At 41.0% G+C, this 18,448-nt stretch overlaps 1 non-coding gene across 1 annotated transcript; it reads left to right on the top strand.

The window, feature by feature from the left end:
- Positions 1 to 546: 546 nt before the first annotated feature.
- On the top strand, positions 547 to 3,991 carry LOC114274754 (uncharacterized). The gene is made up of 4 exons (XR_014327789.1): positions 547 to 1,591; positions 2,175 to 2,202; positions 2,363 to 2,503; positions 2,942 to 3,991. It is a non-coding gene; the product is annotated as an uncharacterized LOC114274754 (transcript).
- Positions 3,992 to 18,448: the final 14,457 nt, after the last annotated feature.

Raw genomic sequence — 18,448 nt, 5'->3', positions numbered from 1 at the left:
ACGTTTAGTCGCTGTAGACCTACTTTTGGCTACTAAATTGTTTGGTAGCCGAATGAAAATTAAAAAATTTATTTTTGATCTTCGGCAACCAAAATTTTGGTCGCCAAACATATATTTTCAGCGACAAAATAACGTTTAGTCGCTGTAGACCTACTTTTGGCTACTAAATTGTTTAGTAGCCGAATGAAAATTAAAAAATTTATTTTGGGTGTATTTTGTGATTAAAAATTTAATATAATAAACTAGTAATAAATTAATTAAATCCACTTGACACATGATTTCTTCATCTGTCTTTATCTATGACAAAATATACATATTGCATGTTCTCTAAAATTCTAAATCAAATTGATTAGTGCCTAGTTAGTCATGCAAGAGTCCCAAAAAAAAATTAACTAAATTTTACAATATAAGAATATAAGAAAATATAAGAAATTTTTTAAAATATAAGAATATAATATAATTAAAATATATTCTTATAAAATTTTAAAATATATAAGAACATATTATTATCTATCATAAAATTTTAAAATATATAAGAATATATTATTATCTGTCATAAAATTTTAAAATATAAGAATATAACAAAATATAAGAATATAATATTTTAAAATATATTATTATATTTTTCAGTAAAAAAACATATTAGGACAAATATTTAAGATACTTTAATATTTTTAATTTATATTTAGTTGGAAAATAATTTAGTCGGTATTTAATTTACTTTTAGCGACCAAATATTTGTCGGCACACTACAAGAAATTGCACTTTTGGTGACGACGTCAATTTCTCATAGGCAAAACTATATTTAGCGACGATAACACTATTTGTCAGTAAAAAAATTTCTAGTGAAATGTGGGGATTTAGTGATTTGTGTTTTTATTATAATTTTTCAAAGAGTTTTAAATATTCTAGTAATTGAATTGTAAAATTAAAGTGATTATTGAATTAGATCACAAAATGAACTCATTAAGCCCAAACACACTCTTAAGTTGAGATGGCTAATTTGAGATAATTTAAACTTTTTCAAAGAATATTAGATTATCAATTTCAATATGTTTGGTTTTATTTTCAAAATCTTGTTTCAATTTTTTTTTTTTTTGAAAAACTAAAAACAAAATTTGGTGAAAAAATAAAAAAATAATTCTAATTTTTGTATAATTTTATCTTTTAGGAAGTCATAAATAATTTTAAAAAATTTTAAAATATATTTTTGATTTTTATAGTTCTCAAATTCATTTTAATTTTGAAAAAAAAAAACAAAAAATTACTTTTATTTTTCTTTTTTGGGTGATCTGCCTCTAAAAATTGAGGCGATGGTACCTCTTAAAATTTCCTCTTTTTTTCTAAGATAGGTAAACCCTTCTTTTGTTCTCTAATTTATCTCTCTCTCTCTCTCTCTCTCTCTCTCTCTTTCTCTCTCTTTCGTTCTGGAAAAACACACAAATGAGTTCAGAGAATACAATCAAGACCCTTTCTCAATCTCTCTGCAAATTCGTGGACTTCTCTAATGGCGAGATCCAATCAAGAAGCAATCGAGACCTTCATGAGCATCACCGGCCCGTCCGAGTCAGTCGCCTTGCAAAAACTCGAGGTGAATTTTTAATTTTTTTGTTTTTTCCCCATCATTTAGCGATCGAAATTCGCGATTAATGTGATTGTTTATTGGAGTTTCAATATTTTGTTCATGTGTTGCGTTGCGTGTTGGGTTGTTGGAATTAGCTTAAAGTTAGGGGGTTTTTTTTAAATTAAAAAAACTGCTTCGATTGTGGATTTAGTTTGTGAGTGTTGTTCTATTCTTATTATCATCTGTAAAATGATTAATTTTCTAAAACCATCTTTCTAAAATGAATTTTCTAAAATGATTAATTTTCAATTGTTGGGTTGTTTCTTTGCTTCTTCATTCCATCTCTTTCTTAACTTCAGTTTTCTCTGTTTTAGCAACGATTGACTTTACAGCAAACTCTTCTATATCAGTTTGGTGGGCAACCACCAACCCGGTAAGTGATTTTAATTTTAAATTTGTTTGGTAACAGAAGCTAACTTCAAGCCTAGCAATCTTATCGTTACTAGTTCCTTTATCAATGTACCTTTATTTTTCATATAGCAGTGCACAATTTTTGACACAATCATTATGCCCATGTTAGTGTCCAAATTATTTGAACTACCATTGCAAGGAAGCGGGTCAAACTGTTGGGGGAAGAGGTACTTATCTGTGGAACTTGAAATTCTTATTATATATATCTTTTACCATTATGCTCAATAGTTTAAAATCCAACTTTTTATTCTTTGGCCTCACCTGAGATGCCTGCAATAGACTTGCTTCAGTCATGTAATTGGTTTGTTGAATGTCGCTTAATTACAGTGGAGCTTGTCATTTATGTTGTCACCTTGTCTTGCAACATCTATTTCAAGTTTAAAATTCTTTGCAAACCCCATGACCGCGCATCCTTAGCACCGTCGGTCCCCGTACACTGTAAATCAGCACCGTCACAGCCACTAATAGGTTCGCTCTCTTTCTCACTCCCTTTCACTCTCTTGCTCTATTGCTCTCTGTCTCGCTCTCACTCACTTTCTCTCTCTCTGTCTCTCTCTCTTTCTCTCTCTCTCTACCCCTTCTATTTCCCCAACTGTGAACTCTTTCTCTCTGGTTGTTTATTCTACCCATTCAATTTAATTTTGCCTTCATTTCTGAAATGGGTTTGTTTGAAGTGGTTTCATTACTAGAGTTTTATGGGTTTGATGTTGTAAATGGGTTTGATTTTAGGGTTTGATTTCATGCCATTTTGTGGATGATGACTGTGTTTTCATATATAGATTTCTCACATCACTTCATTAGGTGTGTTGACGTTATCATCCATTTGGTAGACTTATCTTTTCTTTTTGTTCATTTTTTATTTTTTACACGACTGTTGACTTCTAACTCTGTACTATTTTGTTCTAGCTTTCTGCTTTGCTTTCTGACAAAGGACTTAACATCCGTGAGGCACACGTGTTCTCAACTACTGGTGGTTATTCTTTGGATGTATTTGTGGTGGATGGATGGCCTGTTGAGGTATTTCTTAAATTCTTTTATAACATCTTTATACTAATACTGCTTTGCTTTTGTGTTATTCTGTTTCCCATATTCAAATAGTTTGGATCCACTTCTTCTAAAAATGTTTATGCCATTGTTGTCTCTATCTGTCATGGTACCTGCTTTTCTCACTGTAGTGTATTCTTTCCCCAATCTTTCTCTCAAAAAAGTCATAGAGAAAAAGTGATAGAAGAAATCAAAATAATAGAATCCTACACACTATTACTTCTCGTGTTGTATGATAATTAATGTTCTCTTAAGAAATCAAAAATGCTTATTTTACTGATATTACATCTCATCTGGATGGTTGTGGAGACTAACTGTGCTTATGCCGGGACAGTGAGGCCCTGTAATAAGGAGCATTGTGATTATATTTGTTTTATGACAGGGGTCTGTGGTGAGTCCAAACGTTGCTGACTTTGCAATGTTGTGGTCAAGATACAAAGGGATTATGTGAAGCTATGGACAAAGCAATTGCTAGAAATGAGGTAACTAATTTGTTTCCATTCTATGATTAATTGCTCCTCCATCCAAATGTGCTCGAGTTTATGGGCTTTCTTGGACCAAATTCAACTAATGATGGTATCTAGTGGCAATTGAATCCAGTATTTGAGTATTGACTTGCTTAAAAGTAGTTATATTGCTATATGCTTTGATAGCTTTCCTGTTGGATTGAAAGTTTTTTTTTTATTTATTTATTGTATTGTGGTTTGGTTTGCAAACTAATAAGGAACACTGTTGGAAGTGGATCATTCCCACTGCAATTGCGGACACACTGTCACAAGCATGAATTGTCTTATTGAGATTGTCTACATCTCAATCCATGCAGTTTCCTTCAATTTGGTATGGCCATACTCTAATGTTGAACTTGTGCTGAGTTAAAATGTGTTTTTGTTTTCACACTTAATTGAGGTAGAATTTCACTTGTCTTGTGTAATTATTATTTATATTACGTGATGCAGTACTAACATAACAATATATGTACTTGTTCCCCAACAGAACTGCACAATGCAATTAAGTTGGTACAAACCCTATTAACAAAGTTGGCTTTCCATTGGCTTGAAATTAAACATATCAGAATTTAATAATTAGATAATGTAAACATAATTATAGAGCTTTAGGAGGCATGTTGGTAGTAAAGGTATCTAAGCTTTCAAAGGGGGCTTTGATTCCAAAAACTCAATTGGGAAATTTACAGTTTTCTTGTTTTTGAAATGTAGAATTTTATCCTTTTTTTGAAAAAAAAAAAGAAAAAGAATTAATGTCCCATTGAATGAATTCAAAAAAACTAGTATTCATGTCCTCCTATCATACTTTTATATGTAATTTGATTTGAATCACTCTATTGTTATGGTTGGGAATAGATAAAATCAAAGTTAATTTTAATTGATTGTGTAGAATTAAAATTATGTCATAAAATTCTCAACTCAACTTTTTGAATGATCCCATTGAATGAAATTTCTAACTACGCTAGTTCTACTATACGAGTAATATATACCTTAATATACTCGGGGTGAGATGTACAGTATTTATCAAGCTCCATAAACTCAACATATTACATACTAGATAGGAAGAAAATTATTGAAAAAAATTAAACTTGGAATAAAAAATTTGAAGTCCTGTATAGGAGTAATTTGGGTATGTAAAACTGTGTCATATATATGTGTGAAAATAGATATATATATATATATATATTTATGTACGGGGAGCCAATATTCAGGCTAGCCCGTATTCCTTTCTTCCAAGCTTCGTTTCTGTCCGATCACCTGAAAGCACAATGAGGGTGAGCTACCCGGCGGTGTGTGGCCGGAAAACCCCTCCGACGATCTAATTAGCACACACCTTAGGGACAGGAGAGAGAGAGAGAGTGTGTTTGAGTGTAGGAGTTCCTTATAAAGTGTTCGTTCGTCCGCGTATGGGGGGCGTAGACATGCTTATATACCCTCTGCACCCCATATCCACTTCCAGTCATCTTCTGACACGTGGCTCCGCTATCCCATCTGTCAGCGTAAACCTTGCTGAACATCACCTAATCTCAACTGCCTGCCTTCTCAGCTGGAGCTCGGCAGCCGAGCTGCTCTATCCACGGCCGTGCTGTGCTTCATACCCAAGCACTTCACTGGCTAAGCCCAAGGAGGACCGGGCTAGGCGGCATCTCGACAAAGCCGAGCCCGGGGCACCTCCTGTGGTCGGCCTTCCTGCCGATCAAACGATTACCTCGGCTGACCATGCCTTTCCGGGTGCCGGTCACTCAGCTTGACTGGCTCCACCATCGCCTGATCAAGCAGCTCGGTCCAACCGAGCACTGCCTTGCCGAGCAGCTTCTTTACGGTCTGAGACGGCACATACTTGGCCCAACTCCTGCCCGGCCCAAGTCCTGGCAGCCCATCTCCGGGCGGATCGCCGGTCATCTCGGCCCCATGCACCATTAGGCTCTCAACCTGCTCGGCCGTTACCTCGGCCCAATTCCAGTTCATAAATCTCCCTCTCAATTGCCCCTTAATTTCATCCGCTGAAGCGTGACTGGGATTACCTGTACTGATCGGGATAATCTTTTCCTCGGTCTGCGGTTTGCAGAATGGCGATCAGGCCGGTTATTATTCCTGGCTTCAGAACTTGCCTGGTTCAACTTCTCAGTTTTTCATTCCTGTCTTCAAGACCAGCCCGGCTGGCTCCTCGATCGTCGTCTCGCCTGACCTTCCTGTCGCTTCAACTCTGACGCTGCATTAATGGGAACACGTGTCGTCCTTTTATTCGTCCTCGAGCGGCTAACCCAGCCGTCTTTGCAAATTTGAATTTAGGCGGTTTCTTACCCTTTATAAATATGCCCCTGCCCTCTTCCTTCCGTTCTTACTGCCTCTCTTGCTTATCAAGCTTCACAGAGCTATTGCCCATCCTCTGTCGTTCCTGAACTCGAGCTCCAAGGTGGAGAATACACTGCCCTAACTCGGTAAGTCCTCAAACTCCCCTTTTATTGTCATTTTCTTCGATATTTCACACATTAGGGGAGAGAAACGCAGCTTTTAGGATTCGGGCACCAAGAAACCATCCCAAACCCTCCATTACTCATGGTGTTCTTCATTTTCCTTGAAGAACACTGAAGAACGGGGGCGGACCGTGTCACAACCCAAACCCGGCCCTATGGGTTTAGCACCGTAACCGGCCAGTAATCTGAGATTACCGAAGGCCTGCAGAACAGTAATACAGTAAAACAGAGTACAGGGCCTGGCGGAAGCCAATACAGTAATTAAACAATGTCCAATGAGCTGTGACAGTCTGTATGCCAAAAAGATTTTTCATGCATTCATACATAAACAGTACAGAACAGTATGCACAATATTTACATTCATTCAAACTAGGGACTCAACCCTAGATAGCGGTACAGTGAACAGTCAGTCTATACAAAACAGTGAAACAGTACGGAAGGGGGAATTCTTAAAACGCCCCTAAGCCTTAGCAGATAGGCTCGGAACCTCGCAGTGAGGCACGAAGGCTGGCTTGACAAAACTGGAGTTACCCTGACGCTCCTAGCTCCGATCTGGTGCCTGTACACCTACATATATATATGAGCAGTGAGCTAAAGCCCAGTGAATAACATAATGCGTAAAGGGGTTTAGAATGAATGTCCTTACAGTAATGAAAACAGTTCAATTCAATCAGTATTCCAGTTGTTCAGTACAGTAAACAGTCATATGTGGTACATCCATTAGCATAACAGTAACAGTAGGTCTTAAAAGACCGAACAGTAATGATGGCCATCAGTCAGTAAACAGTAGTGGCTCCACGAGGGAACCGACAGAGATCTCTGTAACAGTAACAGTACAGTAAACCGTAGGTACTAAGGATGCCACAGTATAGTTCAGAAATAAAGGACATACATTCATTCAGTAATACCAGTTCAGTAAACAGTTCAGTTCAGTATTCAAAAGATAATCAGTTGAACATATCTTTACACAATTGTTACTCACAGAGTTCGGGCTACAGTATGCTAGAGCGTGTCTCCCCAGTCGCCAACCCTACACAGTTCACAGGTTGAACACACTAAGCTACACAGTTGGGAAATATAATAACTTAATCCCTAATGCCTCGGTGTGTTCTACGTCTATATCCTCAACAAGATGTCTTAAACTAGGCCTAAGAATGCCTAGAATGGGATGAGGATGCAAAGATGTACATTTAAAAGCATTTTCAGAAAAACAGAGTCCCGCTCGAGCTCAGGTTTACCCGCTCGAGCGGACATGCAACAAAGGTACACGCTCGAGCGTAAACTTTCCCGCTCGAGCGTACTGTGAAAGTACTGGACGGGTGAAATCTCCGCTCGACGCCCGCTCGAGCTTGAGACATGACTTCGCTCGAGCGCCCAATCCTCCGCTCGAGCGGACTGTAAAACAGTGCAAGATGCTGGAAGCTCGATTTTCCCGCTCGAGCGGCACTTCCCCCGCTCGAGCGGACAACTGAAATCTGGAAATCCCAGATTCGATCTCCAGGTCTAAAACCAAGCTCAAAAGCATCAAAACCAATCCTCTTGGGCCCATTTTCTGGAAAACACTTAAAAACACATAGGATATCATGTTTCAAAGCTCAATTTTTAAGAAATCAAAGCCCAAGGGTGTTTAATTCAAACCCAATTTCAAATCATTTTCAAGAACAATCTTCAAACATGACATGCATGATCTTAAATCGTTTTCAAAGCTTTAATGCTGTTTCAAAAGAGCTCAAACCTTCAAAGATAAGATGAACTCATGGAGTATGACCAAAAGATGGACATGCATGTGAGGTATGGTGAACTACCACCTCAAAACTTCAATATATGTACATGCATGCAACACTTAAGCTTCAATTGATGCTCTCAGGAGCCAATTCTTTTTCAAAACATGGTGAAATCATGGACTTAAACATGATTATGAACATGCATGTAACCTTTTGCCATGAAAACAACTCAAACATCTACAATACAAACATGCATGCAAAGATTGAGCTTCAATTCACCATTAATGGACCAATTCATGACTTAGCTCTACAACTAGACATGAACCATACAAGAACCAGTTCAAACACAAGAATGAGAAGATAAAATCCTTACCTAGAGCTTGTATTCAAGGTTTAGGAGTCCAATTAGGCAAATCTCCTATGATCTCTTCAAGCCTTTCAAGCCAATTCTCTAGAACAATTCTCTCTCTCTCTCTCTAACTCTCCTCTTGGGTCGGTTGAGTGCAAGAATGGGAGAAGAAAAGTTTGTTTTGATCAAGCACGTGGAGTGTAATAAGGCTCAAGAGGTGTGAAGTGGTGGCCACTAAGTGGCGAAACGGTAAATAAGTCAACTCTGCAATTAACTCATTATTTAATCTAATTTAATCATACCTAATCAAATTTCAGATAATTATACCATAAAATTACATTAATTATGTGGATCATAAAACATCAATCAATTTCTAATTCGGCCGCCGATATGGCCTTCAATTAGCAGTTTAAACATATAAGCATGAACAGATAATCATACGGTCAAACAGATAAAATGCAATTTAACTAACATATACTCAATCAATTCGGTTTCCAATTTCAATCAGTCAGTTCAGTACTTTAATCAGTCCAATTATCAGTCATAATCAATTCAGTTTAACGGTAATCGGTAATCAATCAGTCAGTAATCGGTAAACAGTATGAGGGTTGTTACAGTCTCCCCTCCTTATAAAGAGTTTAGTCCTCTAAACTCGAGTTACCTTCATTCTGGAAGAAAACAGGATTCAGTGGAAATAGTTCCGGATATCGTTTGGCCATGTCATCTTCCCTTTCCCAAGTGGCATACACGCCACCATGGTTCTGCCAGTCAACTTTCACTAACGGGATCTCTTTGTTCCTCAGTTTCTTGATCCGTCGGTTTACAATCTGTATAGGCCGTTCCTCGTAAGTGTAGTCATCACTCAACACTACGTGGGTAGGCTCTATTACATGGAAGGGATCCCGGAGATAATCTCTTAACATAGAAATGTGGAAAACATTATGCATGTGTTCCATTTCAGGAGGAAGCGCAACTTGATACGCCACCGGATTGATTTTCTCAATAATCTCATACGGTCCGACATATCTCGGCGCTAACTTGCCTTTGACTCCAAAACGAGTCTGGCCTTTCATCGGTGTCACTTTCACAAAAACGTGATCACCCACTTCATATTCTCTGTCCCGTCTTCTGACGTCTGCATAACTTTTCTGTCTACTCTGTGCAGTTTTCAGTCTTTGCTGTATCAGTTTCACTTTCTCAGTTGTTTCATAAATAATCTCGGGCCCAAGCAAAGGCCCATCTCCAACTTCTGCCCAGCAAATTGGAGATCTACATTTCCTGCCATACAATGCCTCGAAAGGCGCCATACCAATACTCGAATGGTAACTGTTGTTGTAGGCGAATTCAACTAATGGCAGATGACTTTCCCAATCTCCCTGAAAATCAAGGACACACATTCTCAGTAAATCCTCCAGAGTTTGGATGGTCCTTTCTGACTGTCCATCTGTCTGAGGATGATAGGCACTACTCAGCCTTAATTCAGTACCCAATGCAGTCTGTAGACTTTGCCAAAACCTCGATGTAAACTTCGAATCCCTGTCAGAAACAATAGACACAGGCACTCCATGCAGTCTTACAATTTCATCAATATAGATAACAGCCAATTTGTCCGCATTATAAATCGTCTTGACAGGTAAGAAGTGAGCAGATTTGGTTAGTCTATCAACAATAACCCAAATTGAATCCATACCTTTTCTGGAGCGAGGTAATCCAACGACAAAATCCATCGTGATATGCTCCCATTTCCACTCTGGTATGGGTAGAGGTTGCAATAATCCGGCAGGTCGCTGATGTTCAGCTTTGACCTGTTGGCAATGAAGACATTTGGACACAAAGTCGGCAATTTCTTTCTTCATTCCCGGCCACCAGAAATTCTGTTTCAGATCTTGGTACATTTTCGTGTTCCCCGGATGGATAGACAATTTCGAATTGTGGCCTTCTTGCAGAACTCTTCTTTTCAGTTCAGTATCATTTGGTACACACAGTCTTTCTTGAAATTTCAGTACATTATTCTCAAATTTGAATCCCGGTCTCAGTTTAGATTCTCTTTCTTCGATGATCTTCTTCAAGAAGTCATCCAGTTGCTGTTTTTCTTTAATCTCTTCAATCAGTGCCGGTTGAGCAGAAATAGCAGCTAAGGTTCCACCTTGTTCTCTCAAAACAATTTCAATTTCAGATTTTTCAAGGTCACAAAGCAACTCTTTCTGTCCTGCGAGCAAACATGCTAAGTTCCCAATCGATTTCCGGCTCAATGCATCGGCAACGGTATTGGCCTTTCCCGGATGGTACAATATCTGTAGGTCATAATCCTTGATCAGTTCTAGCCATCTCCGCTGTCTCATGTTCAGTTCTTTCTGTGTGAAGAAATATTTCAAACTCTTGTGGTCGGTGTATACTTCACATGTCACCCCGTACAGGTAGTGACGCCAGATTTTCAGTGCAAACACCACTGCAGCAAGTTCCAGGTCATGGGTCGGGTAGTTCTTTTCATGTGGTCTCAACTGTCGGGAAGCATAAGCAATAACTTTCCCATTCTGCATTAAAACACATCCCAAACCCTTATGAGAAGCATCACTAAATACAGTATAACCATCCGTACCTGAAGGTAAGGTCAAAACTGGTGCAGTCACAAGTCGAGTTTTCAACTCTTGGAATGCTGATTCCCTTTGGTCAGTCCAGTCAAATGATGTCCCCTTCTGAGTTAACTGAGTCAATGGTAGGGCAATCTTGGAGAAATCTTTGACAAATCTTCTGTAATATCCAGCCAATCCCAAAAAGCTTCGAACTTCAGTCACATTTGTTGGTCTAGGCCAGTTCACTACAGCTTCAATTTTCTGCGGATCAACAGAAATTCCATCTTTGCTAACAACATGCCCCAAAAACATAACATGATCAAGCCAAAATTCACATTTAGACAGTTTAGCATATAGTTTCTGTTCTCTTAAGGTTTGTAGGGCAAGTCTCAGATGTTGTTCGTGTTCTTCTATACTTTTGGAGTAAATCAATATGTCATCAATAAATACAACAATAAAGTCATCAAGGTATGGTTTGAAAATTCTGTTCATGAGGTCCATAAATGCAGCTGGTGCATTCGTGACTCCGAATGGCATAACTAAAAATTCGTAATGTCCATACCTCGTTCTAAAAGCAGTTTTATCAATGTCTTCCGGTTTAACCTTCAGTTGATGATATCCCGATCTAAGATCAATCTTAGAAAACACTTGTGCACCCTGTAACTGGTCAAAAAGGTCATCAATGCGCGGTAATGGGTATTTATTCTTTACAGTTACCTTATTCAGTTCACGGTAGTCAATGCACAGTCTCAGTGAGCCATCTTTCTTCTTTACAAACAAAACCGGTGCACCCCAGGGTGAAGTACTGGGCCTGATAAACTTCTTATCCAGCAGTTCCTGCAGTTGCACTTTCAATTCTTTCAGTTCAGTTGGGGCCATTCTGTAAGGAGCTTTAGAAACCGGCTGTGTTCCGGGAATCACATCAACAGTAAATTCAATCTCCCTGTCAGTCAAATCCCCTGGAAGATTATCTGGAAAAACATCTGGAAATTCCCTGACTATAGGAATACAATTCACATCAGTTTTAACACTATCATCAGTAGACACAGTCAATACAGAACACAGATACCCTTTACACCCCTTTCTAATCAGTTTAACAGCTTTCACAGATGAAATCAGATACGGGGGAGGTACTACTCCAACCCCATTAAACACAAATTCAGGTAGACCAGGTGGACGGAAAACTACTTGTTTCGTTACACAGTCTATAGTGGCATGATATTTTTGTAACCAATCCATCCCCAATATTACATCAAAATGATCAATGTTCAATGGCAGTAAATCAATAAACAGATGCACATCCCCAACAATAATTTCACATGCGGGGTACATATAAGCACATGTCATGGATCCCCCTACGGGTGATGATACGGCTAGCAGATAGTTCATAGGTTCTAAGGGTCTATTCAATTTCCGTGAGAAAGCATGCGATACATAAGAATGTGTAGACCCCGAATCAATCAATACATATGCATTTTGTGTACAAATAGAGAGAATACCTGACACAACGGTCTCGGTATTCTGCACATCTCCCGGTACTAGTGCGAACACTCGGCCTTGCCTCACAGGCTCTTTCCCGGTAGCTCTGGGGTTAGGCTTTGGTGCTACAGTTGATGCCGCTGGTGCAGCTTTACTACTGGCTTGTGGAGCAGAGGGGCAGTCTTTAACCATGTGGCCCACCTTGCCACACCTGTAGCAGGCTCCAGATATTCTGTAGCAAACCCCTTTGTGCTTCTTGCCACACTCAGAACAGGGTGGTATGAAACCACTCCCTTGGCTGGGGCTAGTTATCGACCCCGTATTCTGTTTCTTGTTGGCTGGGTTGTGCTTGCCTTTCTTGAATTTGAAACCCTGCCTTTTACCATGTCATTCAGTTGTTGGCGTTTCAGATTGTTTCACTGCTGCAATGTTCAACTCGGCCATCAATGCCCGGTCGAGAACACCCACAAAAGTCGGTAGTTTCAAAACATTTATTCGATCCAGAATTGCAACATTAAGGCCACCTTCAAATTTCCTGGCCTTCTTATACTCAGTATCCACCATATGCGGTGCATAACGGGCAAGTTCAGTAAATTTTGTTTCATATTCGGCAACCGACGTGGTGCCCTGTTTCAGTTGCTCAAATTCAGTCACTTTCCTATCCCTGACACACTGTGGGAAGTACTTTTCAAAAAATGACTCCTTGAACTGAGCCCAAGTCATAACAGCATTTGTATCACGAATCAACATCCACCACCTTCTAGCTTCTTCTTGAAGGGTGAAGGTAGCTAACAATACCTTGTTCGCTTCCGAGCACGGAAACACTTCAAATAATTTCTCTGTTTCCAGAACCCAAGCTTCAGCTTTTAACGGTTCAAGGCCTCCCTGAAAGGATGGCGGTTTCATTTTGCTGAACTTCTGGGTCAAAGCAATTATGTCCCCATCATTCACATTCGCATTAAGTTCCGGCTGTACCGGAGGAGGAGGAGGCTGTTGGTTCTGTTGTTCAAGTCTAGCAGTTATCAGTTCTATCATTCTTTCCATTCTTTCCATTCTTGCCTCAGTAGATGAGGACTCAGGTTCATTTGCATTATCCATTTCACTATAAGCAGTTATAACAGTTTTAAACATAAGCGGTCATTTGTTTACCAGTTTAACACATTAGCAGATATTCAGTCATAACATAACCACACACTTTTCAAGTTCATGAAATGCCCTAATCACTTTTCTAGGACACCCTATAGCTCATTTGGACACGTGTGTGCGGTATAACTCGTGGTTAAGTATCGCTCTGATACCACTCTGTCACAACCCAAACCCGGCCCTATGGGTTTAGCACCGTAACCGGCCAGTAATCTGAGATTACCGAAGGCCTGCAGAACAGTAATACAGTAAAACAGAGTACAGGGCCTGGCGGAAGCCAATACAGTAATTAAACAATGTCCAATGAGCTGTGACAGTCTGTATGCCAAAAAGATTTTTCATGCATTCATACATAAACAGTACAGAACAGTATGCACAATATTTACATTCATTCAAACTAGGGACTCAACCCTAGATAGCGGTACAGTGAACAGTCAGTCTATACAAAACAGTGAAACAGTACGGAAGGGGGAATTCTTAAAACGCCCCTAAGCCTTAGCAGATAGGCTCGGAACCTCGCAGTGAGGCACGAAGGCTGGCTTGACAAAACTGGAGTTACCCTGACGCTCCTAGCTCCGATCTGGTGCCTGTACACCTACATATATATATGAGCAGTGAGCTAAAGCCCAGTGAATAACATAATGCGTAAAGGGGTTTAGAATGAATGTCCTTACAGTAATGAAAACAGTTCAATTCAATCAGTATTCCAGTTGTTCAGTACAGTAAACAGTCATATGTGGTACATCCATTAGCATAACAGTAACAGTAGGTCTTAAAAGACCGAACAGTAATGATGGCCATCAGTCAGTAAACAGTAGTGGCTCCACGAGGGAACCGACAGAGATCTCTGTAACAGTAACAGTACAGTAAACCGTAGGTACTAAGGATGCCACAGTATAGTTCAGAAATAAAGGACATACATTCATTCAGTAATACCAGTTCAGTAAACAGTTCAGTTCAGTATTCAAAAGATAATCAGTTGAACATATCTTTACACAATTGTTACTCACAGAGTTCGGGCTACAGTATGCTAGAGCGTGTCTCCCCAGTCGCCAACCCTACACAGTTCACAGGTTGAACACACTAAGCTACACAGTTGGGAAATATAATAACTTAATCCCTAATGCCTCGGTGTGTTCTACGTCTATATCCTCAACAAGATGTCTTAAACTAGGCCTAAGAATGCCTAGAATGGGATGAGGATGCAAAGATGTACATTTAAAAGCATTTTCAGAAAAACAGAGTCCCGCTCGAGCTCAGGTTTACCCGCTCGAGCGGACATGCAACAAAGGTACACGCTCGAGCGTAAACTTTCCCGCTCGAGCGTACTGTGAAAGTACTGGACGGGTGAAATCTCCGCTCGACGCCCGCTCGAGCTTGAGACATGACTTCGCTCGAGCGCCCAATCCTCCGCTCGAGCGGACTGTAAAACAGTGCAAGATGCTGGAAGCTCGATTTTCCCGCTCGAGCGGCACTTCCCCCGCTCGAGCGGACAACTGAAATCTGGAAATCCCAGATTCGATCTCCAGGTCTAAAACCAAGCTCAAAAGCATCAAAACCAATCCTCTTGGGCCCATTTTCTGGAAAACACTTAAAAACACATAGGATATCATGTTTCAAAGCTCAATTTTTAAGAAATCAAAGCCCAAGGGTGTTTAATTCAAACCCAATTTCAAATCATTTTCAAGAACAATCTTCAAACATGACATGCATGATCTTAAATCGTTTTCAAAGCTTTAATGCTGTTTCAAAAGAGCTCAAACCTTCAAAGATAAGATGAACTCATGGAGTATGACCAAAAGATGGACATGCATGTGAGGTATGGTGAACTACCACCTCAAAACTTCAATATATGTACATGCATGCAACACTTAAGCTTCAATTGATGCTCTCAGGAGCCAATTCTTTTTCAAAACATGGTGAAATCATGGACTTAAACATGATTATGAACATGCATGTAACCTTTTGCCATGAAAACAACTCAAACATCTACAATACAAACATGCATGCAAAGATTGAGCTTCAATTCACCATTAATGGACCAATTCATGACTTAGCTCTACAACTAGACATGAACCATACAAGAACCAGTTCAAACACAAGAATGAGAAGATAAAATCCTTACCTAGAGCTTGTATTCAAGGTTTAGGAGTCCAATTAGGCAAATCTCCTATGATCTCTTCAAGCCTTTCAAGCCAATTCTCTAGAACAATTCTCTCTCTCTCTCTCTAACTCTCCTCTTGGGTCGGTTGAGTGCAAGAATGGGAGAAGAAAAGTTTGTTTTGATCAAGCACGTGGAGTGTAATAAGGCTCAAGAGGTGTGAAGTGGTGGCCACTAAGTGGCGAAACGGTAAATAAGTCAACTCTGCAATTAACTCATTATTTAATCTAATTTAATCATACCTAATCAAATTTCAGATAATTATACCATAAAATTACATTAATTATGTGGATCATAAAACATCAATCAATTTCTAATTCGGCCGCCGATATGGCCTTCAATTAGCAGTTTAAACATATAAGCATGAACAGATAATCATACGGTCAAACAGATAAAATGCAATTTAACTAACATATACTCAATCAATTCGGTTTCCAATTTCAATCAGTCAGTTCAGTACTTTAATCAGTCCAATTATCAGTCATAATCAATTCAGTTTAACGGTAATCGGTAATCAATCAGTCAGTAATCGGTAAACAGTATGAGGGTTGTTACAGACCGGGCTCCTGGTCTTCATTTGATCCAAAAAACCTTTATAACCGAGCAAATAACATGTTTGTCAGAACCCCAGCAAAAACCGAGATAGCAAAAGGAATTGGTCGCTCAACCGGGCTAACATCTGGTTCGCTTGGGCGACCGAGCTCCTTAGTTAGCTTAGGAAACCGAGGTGGTTTGGCACTCTTCATGACCGAGCTAAAGAAAAGCTCATTTTGCGCGACCGCGCTCACACTTACACTTGCCATCCTTTTCCTGCAGAGTCCAAGGGGACCACTGTCCATTCCTCAGGCTCTCAAGACCGAGCAACTACCAATTGCCACTGTGCCAAACACCTCAGCCGAGCTACCTTAGTCCGGCCACAAATGGGGAAATTCCGCTTCCTAGTGGATACTCCGGCCGCGCTAGCTGCGTTCAGAGAGGAGTACGGCATCCCGGCCGACGTCCATCTCGAACTGGCTGAAGAGGAGACAACACCCTGGGGCAGACTAGACCAATGCCCCTTCACCGTGCTGTCAATAGTAGAAGGAGGCCTCCGCTTCCCAGTCAATCCCCTGATGACCGTGTTCCTGCGGCGAACCGGGCTAGCACCAACCCAAGTATCCACTAACACCTACCAGATAATAAACGGCGTACACGAGCTAAACAACCGGTTAGGCATAAGCCTAGGTTTAGCCGAGATCCTGCGCCAATACACCCTAGGCCACACCGGCGACGGCCTCACCTATTATCTTAAGATTAGACCGGGCAGAGCAAAAATCGTGACCGGCACACCAGACAAGGATCTTCACGACGATGATTTCTTCTGGGTGTCAGGCAATTACGATACAGCCGTGCTACCGGGCTGGATGACAAGCAAAAACTTTGGCACACATGTAAGCCGAGCAAATTAGCTCGGTTAATATACTTTCTTCATGTTTCTGTACTTAGTCATTTTCTTTCTTGTTTCTTTTGCAGCAATCCAAGCCTTGCAAGCCAACTATCATTTCCCCAACGTAGAGGCAATCAGGACCGCGCTTTGCTACCGCGACCGAGATTGTAACCAATTGCTCGGCTACAGTCCCTCATACAGATACTCCGCTCCCCGCCGGAGTAAAGTTACAGACTTCCTCCGCGCTCCAACACCTCCACCAGATCCAACTCTGCCAGACGTTCCACTCATTCGCTTGACAGAGGAGCAAGAGATGGCCAAACGAAACAGAATCAAGAACCTGCTCACCGCCACGTCTGCCGAGATGCCGAGCGTTGTCACCCGCTCGCCAGCCGCCGGTCAATCCAGCGGCGCCGTGGTCGCTCTTGCCTCTCCAGCGACTGGGCAGTCCAGCCGAGAACCTGCTCCTCGCCGTGCTGGTAAAAGAGCTCGCGCAGACCCATCTGCCGAGCTTGTCGCCGAGCTGACTACCGAACAGCCATCTGACACTCCTGTCCTAGTGCCGGCCTGGCGTCCATAGCTGAAGCATCGGGGTCAAGACATCCCGGCCACGACTTCGATCAAGGGCGATAAAGAGCATTTGCTCGCCTTCGATCTTACCAAAGCTCTTCTTCTACCGAGCGACGTGGTCGGCAGCGACCACGTCCCTGACACTCGGTTGATAAAATCATCAGTGAAGTCTATGGCTAGGGTAAGTCAATGTGCCTCTGAAATTTTCACAAGTGTTTGCCCGGTTCCTTCTCTAATCAACTTTGCTTCTTGCAGGCCATTCAGAAACAACACCTAGTAATGGAGCGCATCCATAGACTTCGGCAAAAGGCCAATGACACAGCCAGCCAAGTCTAGAGCCTCCAAGCCGAGCTCGGCCGGGAAAAGTCTTCACTTGAGATGGCTAATGCAGACAACAACAGACTGCTCGATCAGCTAGATGCGGCCGTGAAAAAACAGGATGACCTCCAGACCGAGCTAAGCGCGCTCAAAAAGTCGCGGAAGAAGGACTGCCGGGATGCTAACAACGCCGGCTTCAACGAAGCCGAGGAGAGCTATAAGAAACAAGTCTTTGCAACACAAGACATTTACTTCAAAGCTGGCTGGAAGTCCGCCTGCAAGCATCTCGGCCAGGGCTCTAACACTAACGTATTTGCCAATCCTCCTCCTGCTTTCCTACCGGTCTACCTTGTGCCTTACGTAAACGATGTCTTCAGCGGGTTGCAAGCTGAGGCCAAGGAAGGGCTTGAAGAGGGAGACGCCGAGACAGATGCAGAGGCAGAGGATGCCGAGGTGCAGGAGCAGCCCGGCCATGACGAGCCCGGTGCCCAAGACAAAAGTCCAACCATCAACCTTGAGGCTGCCGAGGACGAGTTTACCAATCTCTCCCCCTTAGTTTAGTTTTCTTTTCTGTTTGTATGTTTGCTTTCTGCCTTTCTGATGTAACCGGTCTCTGTCCCCACCTTTTGTATTGACTTTCTAGCAA

Source organism: Camellia sinensis, chromosome 4 (genome assembly GCF_055761805.1).
Source record: "Camellia sinensis isolate YWXY chromosome 4, ASM5576180v1, whole genome shotgun sequence".
NCBI classification, from domain to species: Eukaryota; Viridiplantae; Streptophyta; class Magnoliopsida; order Ericales; family Theaceae; genus Camellia; species Camellia sinensis.
The sequence above is the reverse complement of the archived record's forward strand: the minus strand, read 5'-3'. Positions and strand labels throughout refer to the sequence as shown.